This window comes from Vicugna pacos, unplaced genomic scaffold, assembly GCF_048564905.1.
Source record: "Vicugna pacos unplaced genomic scaffold, VicPac4 scaffold_122, whole genome shotgun sequence".
NCBI classification, from domain to species: Eukaryota; Metazoa; Chordata; class Mammalia; order Artiodactyla; family Camelidae; genus Vicugna; species Vicugna pacos.
In genome coordinates this window covers 7,834-18,348 of record NW_027328802.1, presented here as the reverse complement: position 1 = coordinate 18,348, position 10,515 = coordinate 7,834, and the positions used below count along the sequence as shown (strand labels likewise).

Sequence of the window (10,515 nt, the reverse complement as noted above, 5' to 3'; positions counted from 1 at the left end):
CATTGTCAGTATCATCATCATCATCATGGAACTGATTCTTCTGGAAGATTCTAGGAAAATAAAGAGATGGACGGGATTATGTGTAGGTCAGTGTGTGCATATACAATAAGAACAGCTGTCAGACATTAGATGCAAGATACCCATTTCATTTAGGGGAGAATGTGGTCATGAAATCCTGATGTGGTGAATGAAGGAAGCGGTGGGAACAGGATAGTCAATGGAAAGGAGGAGGAAGTGAGTGAATTGGAGAGCATAGATCCTTGGTTAGTTGATCAGCACATTGGTGAGAATGAGGGGAGTGTGATGGCAGAATCATGTCCCTCCCCGGCCACAGGGTAGCCACCTGTGACATGTTACTGTACATGGCAAAAGGGATGACAGATATTTTAGGATTAAAAATCTTAGAGGATTTCTGTCTCCTAAATTGTCTATTAGTTAGCCTTTAAACCCATGATACATTATTATAGATTAGTGCAGGGGCACAAATAAAAAGGATTCATATAATCTCACCAGACAAACTGAATGTAGAAAGGATAAGGAAGAAAAACAAAAAGTCACTTATAAGTGCCTTGAACCATAAATTGCTCATGAGGAAATGTTACACAAGGTGAATGTCACAGCCACATACATACTGCCTGAGTGGGATGGGACAAGGGGATCCTGAGATGAGACAATAGGGTGAGTAGTCTGGATTGTCCAGGTGGGCTGAATGTAATCACAGGGGTCCTTAAAATGGAGGATATTTCCCAGCTGAGTTTAAAATCAGAGGGAGGTGTAGCGATGGAGCAATGTTCAGAAAGGCTGCTGACCATGAAAATGGAGGAAGTTGAGGGGCACAAGCTAAGGAAGGTGGGTGACCTCTGTAAACTGGAAAAAAAAAGGAAACATTCTCTTCTAGACCCTCTAGAAGGAAGGAACCCTGCTGGTATCTTGAATTTATCCCAATGAGAACTGTGTTGGATCTCTGACATCCCATAAGCTAATAAGTCTGTGCTGGTTTAAGCTATTAAGCTTATGGGAATTTGTTACAGTGGTAATAGGAAAATAACATAGTGAGTGGTAGTGTAAGGGATTAAAGGTCTAGGATGGGGTGTGGAGAGAATTCTGACATTTACACCTAAAAAACAACCAGGTGAAGTGGGAAGGTGTTTTAAGGAAGACCTACCTGGCAGGGCTGTCAAGCAGACTGGAGTGAGCGAATCCTTGGAGTTAGAGGAATCAATTAAACCTCACAAGGAAAATAAGAAATAAAATGTAGCAGGGCTTCAGTGTTAGTAGATGTAGGAATGGAAATGGGCAGAGAGATATAAACATTATTTTGAAATTAGCTACAGGTTTGATGACTGCATGTTTGGGAGAGTTAGCCGATGTGTGGACTGAATGCATCCCCTCAAAATCCATATGTCGAAACCTCATCTCCCAGGGTGATGATATAGGGATGCGGGGCCTTTGGGAGGTGATTAGTAGGATAAAATGAGGTCATGAGAGTAGAGCCCTCATGAATGGTATTAGTGTTCTTATACAGGGCCCCAAAGTGCTTGCTTCTCTCTCCTCTCTGGGCCATGAAGATAGTGGGAAGACAGCCATCTTCGAGCTGGCAATCCTCTCCCAGATACATTGACCTTGAAAGCCTCAGCCTCCAAACCATAAGGAATATGCTGGTTGTTTAAGCCACCCGACACACGGTAATTTGTTACAGAATCCCAGACTGACGAAGACAGTGGAGAATGCCACTGTGTTTTGCATTGTGGAGCTAAGATTTGTTCTTTCCTATTTCAGTAGTGCCATGGAGAAGGCACTGTGGGCAGCTTTCTGTAGGGTCCTGGAGGCTTTCTCTCTCAGCCTCTGTGCGCCTCTATTGAAAACCCGTCATCGCTATCTGGCCTGCTGGAAAACCAGTCCGCCTGTTTTGCCCTGAAGTTGTGTTCTGTTTATAACTCATCTCTACTCCTTGGAAAACAACTCAATAAAAACTCAGTTGGTTTCCCACCAGCCCTGAGCAGGGGTGAGGGATAGCATGTTATTATTTTATAAAAAAAATATATAAAAAAGTTTTAAAACAGCACTGGGCACATAGGAGAGAGACAATCAATGCTTCCTGGCTTAAATCGAAAATGATGACTCAGTGCGTCTATGGCTGCTGTATTTGCTGAACTAGTTACTCCTTTGCTCCATTACACATTTATTTTAACTGAAAAAGAAATATATGCATATGGTTAAAAAAATTCAAACAGAGCAAAAAATACTCAAGTGAAAGAAGTTTTCCCTCATCCTCTGTTCTTACACGCCTCCCTGGAGATGCCAATGTTTACAATCCTTTGTGTGCTTTTCCAGATATGCTATGCAAGTTCCCACCAATGTATGTAAATTCCTTTAAAGTTTTACTTATTTTTAACTTTAAGGGATTTAAATCCTCAAGTGGCTTCTGCCACAGTAATAGAAAAGAAGAAATCTGACTCCATATTAGATCTGTTCCTTTGACTTTAACCCTGTGCTCTGTCTCCTAGGCTTCTTCTTGCTTGTAAAACAATGTTGCCTAGAGCCTAAAATATACAGGAGAGCCTATTCTGAAGGCTCTGACCTTTACGGGTATTTAACACTTTTCCAATCATATAAAGATAACACGTTGCAGAATAGAAAATAACGTTTGTTTTGTTAGAGGTTTACAGGGATCTGACCCAGGGAGATAGCTGCAAGAACAAAGGATTCTAACAAGAAGGAATTCCTACACCAAGAAGTTTGCAAAAACCAAGCACATAGGAAAGCAGCCTGAATTCTGACTTGGGGAGATGGTTTTCCAGGACATTAGTTTGCCATCTAGGTCTACAGAAACTTGCTATTCCATGCCCCAACACTTGGTCTCCCAACTTACTGGCCTGTCCTGCACTGAGGAGAATGAATTTGGACTCAATAACACTTCTACCTACCTAGCAAGTTGGACACTGGGACTGAGGGCAGCTCTCCCACACACAGGGGCCTACGGTGAGCCCTTGATTATTCCCCGAGGTTGGGGTGTGGTTTACCCAGGAGGGATGGGGACTCTACACCAACACTCAGGCAGTCTGCTCCTTCTGGGGCTCTGACATTTTACCTCCCGCTCCCTGCCAGCCCAACATTTGGGACAGTGGAGCTAAGGCAGAGATCGTGCCTGCCTGTTTCCCAGCGTGTAAAAGGGGAATATGTACTCTTCCCAAGGTAGTTCTGAGAAACAACACCTGCGGGTGCTTGGTTCCCTGAGCAACAGTAAACCTAGCTCCTTGTGGGGGCAACGGGTATGATACCCGTAGGGTTTCTGCAGAGACCTTAGCTGGAGGGCTGGGCCAGGGACGTAAAATATGAGCTGTGGGCAATGACGGGTAAGAGAAGGGTGTATAGGCAGGACTGCTGCCTCCTTCGGGGTGCCACAAGAGGTAAAACGCTTTCTCCCCATCTCTGTTACTCCCCTCCCAATTCCAGATAACTGCCTTCCCTCTGCTCCTCCTGTCCATGTGTCTCCCTCCACTTTTCCCCGCCTCCCCTCCTCCTCCCCTATTCTCCCTCCCTCGGTTCCCCTTCTCTCTCAGGACCCAGAGCGGATCGCTGGCCCTCCTGCGCATGCGCAGTTGCTGCCAGCTGGACCGCGGGTTGGAAGCTCCAGCTCCGAGCCGGGGATCGGCCCCAATGGCTTCTCAGCTCTGTCGCCCTGTAGGCCTTTGGCTACTGCCTGGGGCCGGGGCCTCTGGCTGTGGAAGTGCAAGGTGAGGGGATATCGGGAAAGGGGTGAGGCGGCTGCGGGAGGGCGGTCGGCGTGTCACAGCCCCCCAGGGCGCCAGTCAGCGTGTGTTCAGCTGGATTGCTCGGGCCAGACCCCTCTGCCCGCGCCACCTGCCCCGGCGCCCCGGCCACAGCTGTCCAGGGCCAGGTGTGCCCCTGCGACTCTTGGCCCAGCCGGGCTCCCCTCAGTCCGCGGCTGGCGTCCGCTTCCCCTCTCCCGCCCGCGAGTCCTCCCCTCCCGGGCTTCCTCTCCTAGGCCGCCGACCCGTCCCCACCACTGGGCGGGCTGTGTCCCGGGCGGGCGGGGTCTGCACACCCGGACGGGGCGGGCGGCTTGGGCTGAGGCTGGGGCTGGCCTCCGAGCGGGGCTGCAGCCCGCGTCCCCCACCCCGCTCTCCCTGCCCCGCGACCCCCGGGCTGCCTTCCTCTCCCTTTCCCGATCCCTGAGGTCCAGATTAGCGGCGTGGGCGCTGCTCCCCAGGCTGAGAGCCCGCGGCTGTAACTCCCAGCTTCTCCTGGTGGAGTCGGGAAAAGGGAGCGGCAGTGCTGAGGGAGCTTCTGTCTCCTTGATCAGGATTTCTGCCCCAGGTAAGTACCTTGAACACTTTCAGGTGTTATGATGGCGGTGCTTGTTGATGTCACATGTTTTTATACTGAGAGGGATTACAGTGGTGAAAGCAGGGCTTGGTTCAGTTAAAAATGAGCTGAAGGCATGAGGCTGTCTCATCCTCCATCATTCACTCTCCCAGGGTGAAACGTGAGACCGTCGATCTTAAAAAGATACTTATAGTCCCTAACTAGTGCAGCCCAGCTATTGTGTGTTAACAGGAACAGCACAACCTGAGGCGTTGGAGACCCAGGGACATTGCACTCCTAAAGAGCTCCTGGCAAAATCTGGTTTGTTTTGTTTTTTTTGTTTGTTTGTTTTACTTAAATTGTGGGACAGACTAGTAGTATAGAGGGAAAAATAATTGGCAAGAAGGATTTTTTCATATAACAGCTTTATTGTGATATTGTTCACACACCATGAAGTCCACCCACTTGAATGTTACAATTCAGCAGCTTTTAGCATATTCACATTTGTGCAACCATTATTATTCCAGAACGTTTTCATCACATCAGAAAGACCAGTTGAAATGCATGACCTATCCACCCCTTCCCAGTGGTGGTTCTAAAGAAGTTTCTTGGCTGTTCCTGACCATAAATTAACTTGTTACATTCCATGAAATATCTGGGAGGAATTCTAATCAGAATTGCAATGAATCTGTCTATCAAAGCAGGAAGAATTAATGTCTTTATGGCATAAACTTCTTCTACACATGAATATATCTGGGACCCTATCTTTTCATCTGTCCAGAGCCAGGCCTATGGGAAATCCTCATTAATTCTTGGGTTTGTGAATGATGAGATTCAATACATCATTAGATGCAACTGTAGCCTTTCACTGAAGAGAAAAGTAACCTCGTAGAAGCCAAGTGATTCTCTGATGGTTAGAATGAGTGACCGCCAGTGCTGGAGTATTCGAGTGGACTTGGTGCTTGCAGAGTTCTCCACCACCTACAGCTAAGGGGATTACCGTGTTCTTTTACTTTTTTTTTTATGGCGTTGCTTTTATTTTTACTTATTATATAAAATTATTTTTTATTGAAGTGTTGTAAATTTACCATGTTAGCTTCAGATGTACAGCAGAGATTCAGTTATAAGCTTATGCATATGTATATAAATGTTTTTCAGATTGTTTTTACTGCAACTCATTACAAGAAATTGAAAATAGTACCCTGTGCTATATAGTAGGTCCTTGTCATTTATTTTATATTTATTAATGTGTATCTGTTAATCCTCCCTTTCCTGCCTGCTAACAACAGTTTGCTTTCTATGTCCATGAGTCTATTTCTAGCAGCACCGTTTTTGCTAGCAATATATGCTGGTTGGCTCTTTTCTGTTTCAGTAGTTCCATCTTATGTGTGGGCGTTTTTCTTCTGGTGGGCCTGTGTGTGGTTTGCACACGTGATAATAGAGATCTGTATTTGGGAGAACTCCAGGCCTCGTGTAGTCCCTCGTATGGAGCGCCCACTGAACTGATGCTTGAACTTGGAAAAAAACAGTAAATGTTGGAATTTCCACTATGGTTGAGACTTCCAGGTTTCTATAACCTCTTTAGCCCACCTAAATTTTGGCTGCACCCAATACTGGATAATTTGGTGGAACTTCATGGTATGGTGGTGTAGAGACAGGGCCTTGTATGCTTCTTCTCTTTCCTTTTTCTAACAATCATTTTCCTGGGCCTTCCAGGTACTCCCCCAGAAGGGCCCAGGGCTGGCTTGGTGCTGCACTGAGGCAATATTTGTTAATAAGTCCCTTTCCTCATCTCTTCTGAGCCTCCATTTCCTTCTCTGCACAATGAGGGCTTAGACTAGATAAGTGCTTTTCAGTTTCTTTTAAAGCCGTGTTTCCTTTGAGAAACAGAAAATTCAAATCTCTCCTCCCATCACAACCCTTTAGATTTTGACACGTCCTCCAAGGAGTCACATAGCTCTTTGTGGTAAATTGATGTGATTGTGATTCCACGTGGCACAGAAAAGACTCTTCAGAGATTTATTGCAGGGAGAGGGCAGGAAAGGGGCAGTATGTCACACTTTCTTGTGTGAGCACTGGAGCAAAGGCTTGGGTTTAAATACAGTGTCTGATGTGGCAACTCTCTAATCTTGCACAATGTGATAAACCTCTATCCCTAGTTTCTTAATGTGTCAAGTTGGGGTGGTAATGTTTTAAGGCTTTTGTGAAACATTATACACATAAGCCATTTGTGTCTCGGTAGATACAAGACCTGCTAGAGAGTCGGAATTTCTTTAAAAATACATATATATTGTCCACATCACTCTGTCTGTGTGTATTTTGAAGTTCCTGGAGGGTGAGGGTTGAGTGTAATGTCCATCGTGGGACAGGTGGCCCATGGGTCTGTGTGCCTCAGATTGCCCCCTCCTCCTCAGTCCTCTTCCTCTCAGTCCAGGATGAAGTTCCCTAGTAGATTTACACACAGGTCTTGTGGAAATGGCTTTTCATTTTATTGTTTCACCAAGGAGGGTTGCCATCATGATCTCTGTGGTCAGGTTTTGGTGACCTGAAGGCTATGCAATTGGGGATTTCTATTTTATAAAAAGAAAAAAAATTACAAATACAAAATTAGACCTAGGTTGGTGGCAGGGGCTTTTGAAAGTGGGGACCATTAGCTTTTTTAGCTTCAGGTGCAGTGGCCTCTGGCCACGAGGACACATCCTCATGCTCTGAATTTGGAGGGACCAGTGGGTTCAGTGGGAATATTTACTGAGTGCATCTCATGGGCTGCGCATTCTCTTATTTGTACTGTGTGTTCCTTATTTGAGACGGTGAGCTGATTTAAACTCAATAGCCTCTTTAAAATAATAGACTTTTTATTTTTAGATGTAATGTAGATTCCCATGTAGTTGTAAGAGATAATATGGAGAGGGCCTATGGACTCTTTGCCCAATTTTCTTTAATAGTTCCATCTTGCAAAGTTGGGGTACTATTCATTCGTGACTCACTAACCCTTTTAGGTTTGTGTTATTGCCCTCATTTCTATTTATGAATAAACTGGTGTTGAGAGAAGCACACAGGTCTGCCCAGGTCACCCACATGGTTAGTGAAGATTTGGGTGGAACGTGGGCTTGGCATTTCCAAGCAGTACCATTATGATGGTCTGTGGCAGGGAGCAGCATTCACTTTGCTTGTTTATTCATTCATTCAACAAACATTTATTGAATAAACTCTGTGGGTCAGATGCTTTCATAGGGTTATCTGATTCTTCAGCAGTATGGAGAATCAGGTAATGTTTTCTTTTTCTTTTTTTTTTTAATATGAGAAAAATATCTCTGAGAGGTTATAATCTCCCCAAAGGAAAAATAGCTCATAAATGAGGGATAGTACATTTGTACAGTTCCTTCTTCTTATGCAGGTGGTACCCTAGGCATTTTACATTTGCAAACTTCCATAATCCAGATATATTCTTGTAAGGCAAGAAGTTTTTTTTTAATTGAAGTATAGTCAAGTTTACAATGTTGTGTCAATTGCAAGGTGGTTTTTTTTGAATTTTGAATGGAGAAAATATTTTTTGAGGGGGTTAATTAAGTTTATTTATTTGTTTCATTTTTCTAAAATGAGGTACTGAGGATTGAGCCTAGGTCCTTGAACATGCTAAGCACGTGCTCTACCACTGAACTGTACCCTCCTCCCCAAAGCAAGTTTTCTTACCCATTATTCTGCACCTTAGGAGTTCAAATAAATTGGCGTTGAAATCCAGATATTTTGATCCTACTATGGTTCTTTTCATTATATCCTGCTGAGGGGTGGGGAAGCAGTTCCTTTATTCATTCATTTATTCAGCAGTTTTGAGCACCGACTTTGCATCAGGGCCTGCCTAGGTGCTTGGAAACAGAAAACAAGAAATGATCCTTTTCTGCAGGGGATGGAAGCCTAGACCAAAAGCTGGGTAATGTGATCTGAGCTTCAGTAGCCATGTGCAGATGCTGAGGACAAAATTATCCCCGATTTGCTTGGACTTCCCTTGCCTTCTGGCTGGTGCACACCAGGTCGCCGCATCCCAGTGAGGCCCGCAGCCCACAGCACAGTATGTACATCGACTTACCCTCCCTTCTCGGCAGGGCCTGCAACATGAACGCCCCTGACTACGTGCAGTGCGCTGAGGACCACCAGACTCTCCCGATTGTGGTCCAACCCGTGGGGATCATCTTAGAGAATTTCTTTTGCATCTATAATGGAATCTCCTTGGTGAGCCAGATCAGACCGTGCGGCTCCCAGTGGGCACTCTGTATCTACTATAGGTATCTCTATGCGCCCGAGAATGGATGGAGTGACTTCCAGACCCACCGCAATGTCATGGGCCTTGTCACCATTACTGACTGCCTCTTGGCCAAGACCTTCTAGAAGCTCCACGCACAGAGGAGCTGTATGGCACCACGCTCTACGACTCTCAGCTCTTTGTCTTTGTGCTGTATGGGGAGGTGGCCGAGCAGCCGCACACCGATGTGGCCTTCAATCTACGAGGACTGCGGGTGGTGGAGAAGAGGATCGACGACTTCACTGAGTCACTCTTCATCTTGCCCAAGTCCAAGTGGCTGGATGGGGACCCCGAAAATTCTGGGGAGAAGACCCCCCTCCTCTACATCCTATTTGAGAAGGAGGACTTCGTGGGACTGGACACAGACAGCAGGCAAGTCAACCTGAAGGCCGGGCCACCCTGGCTGTGTGACAGATTGCTTCCCTACATCCAGAATGGGATCATCAAGGAGGAGGGCTTTCTTGTAGCCAAGGCGGGAAGGAGGTGTAGCCCGCCGGTTTTCAGACGTTTAAAACTAAATCCGCCTTTGTTTCAGAGAGATCCTTTTAGGGTTAGTGTGGACACTTACTCCCCCTTTTCAGCCAGGACACTTGGGGGGACCCCTGGAGTTGCTGTCCAATAGAGTAGCCACAGCTACTGATGTTAGTAGTGCTGGGGAGGAGGCCGGTCTGAGCTGAGATGTGCTGTAAGTCAAATGCACATCAGACGCTGAAACTTGTCTAGTAAAAAGAATATAAACTATCTTGTTACTTTCTATATTGATTACACGACAAAATGATAGTATTTTACATACAGTAGAATAAGTAAGGTCTGTTCTTAAAATCAGTTACTTGGTTTTTTTTTTTGTTACATTTTAAACGTGGCAACTGGGAAATGTTATTTACATGACTCTCATTTCATTCCTGTTGGACAGCCTGTCCTGGGACAGTTTCATCCCTTTGCTTATAAATGAGACTCTGAATCCCGAGACGCAGAACGAGGTGCTGGTTGAGCTCAGGGTGGAGCCGATGTCTCCTGCCTCCCAGGCCCAGCACCAGCACGGCTCAGGCCCTCTCCCCTGCCTGACAGCCACCATGCCAAGTTAGGACATCAGAAACACTGCCAGGGGCTTCCGAATTAGCTCCTTACGCAGGGAAAGGCTTGTCACGGTGTATGGGACACAGCAGGGAAAAATTCGTCCTCACTTTGTCCCTGTGATTAGGTCAAAGGCCCCACTCTGCCTTGGAAGTGCAGACGATCTCTTCTGGGCTGCCTAACCCCTCACCCTCTACTATGTTTCCCTGTGTATCTTTCAAGCTGTCCCTCGGGCAGAAGAGGGTGAGACGTCTTTGCCGAGAGGTGGTCCCCCTTTACTGGGGAGAGTGAGGTGAGCTGTGTCCCCCTGGCCTACGGCCTCGGGCCTTGAGTCTGGAGAGCGCTCATGGCGGTCCCACAGGTGACGGTCGGAGGACATGGCACGTGCTGCCGGGCCCGCTGTGCAGGAGGGGCTCTGTGATTCTCTGTGATTCTAAGGTCAGATTCTACTTTCTTGTTGTTGGTAAGATGGAGGAGAAGATGCCAGAGAATTGATAAAAAGAAAATCCACACCAGTCCTGTGAATGACAGACACAGGGGATCCGTGTCCCACCTGCGTGTGGTGCCTGGCGGGCTCTGGAATAATTTTCACTTCCTCCCCGGACATTCCTCTATGGCTTAAGGAAGGGGAGAGGCATGTCGTGGCCATGATCTGTACTTGTCCTCACAGGGCCCTGTGATCTACATGCCCACACTACACTTCTGCTCCTTGGAGATGAGGTGTCAGGTTTAGGAAACTGGGCACTGCTGAGGGCATAGCTGCCAGAACCGTGCTACACCAAGGCTGGCTCCGTTCACCTCACCTGTCACCT

At 46.6% G+C, this 10,515-nt stretch overlaps 1 long non-coding RNA gene across 2 annotated transcripts; it reads left to right on the top strand.

Moving 5' to 3' along the window:
• The first annotated feature begins 3,512 nt into the window (after positions 1 to 3,512).
• Positions 3,513 to 8,708, top strand: LOC140695018 (uncharacterized). Of its 2 annotated transcripts, none has more exons than XR_012070696.1 (3): positions 3,513 to 3,737; positions 4,208 to 4,341; positions 8,433 to 8,708. It is a non-coding gene; the product is annotated as an uncharacterized lncRNA (long non-coding RNA). The 2 variants fall into 2 exon arrangements; XR_012070695.1 differs by having other exon boundaries at positions 3,552 to 3,737; positions 4,202 to 4,341.
• The last annotated feature ends 1,807 nt before the right edge of the window (positions 8,709 to 10,515 follow it).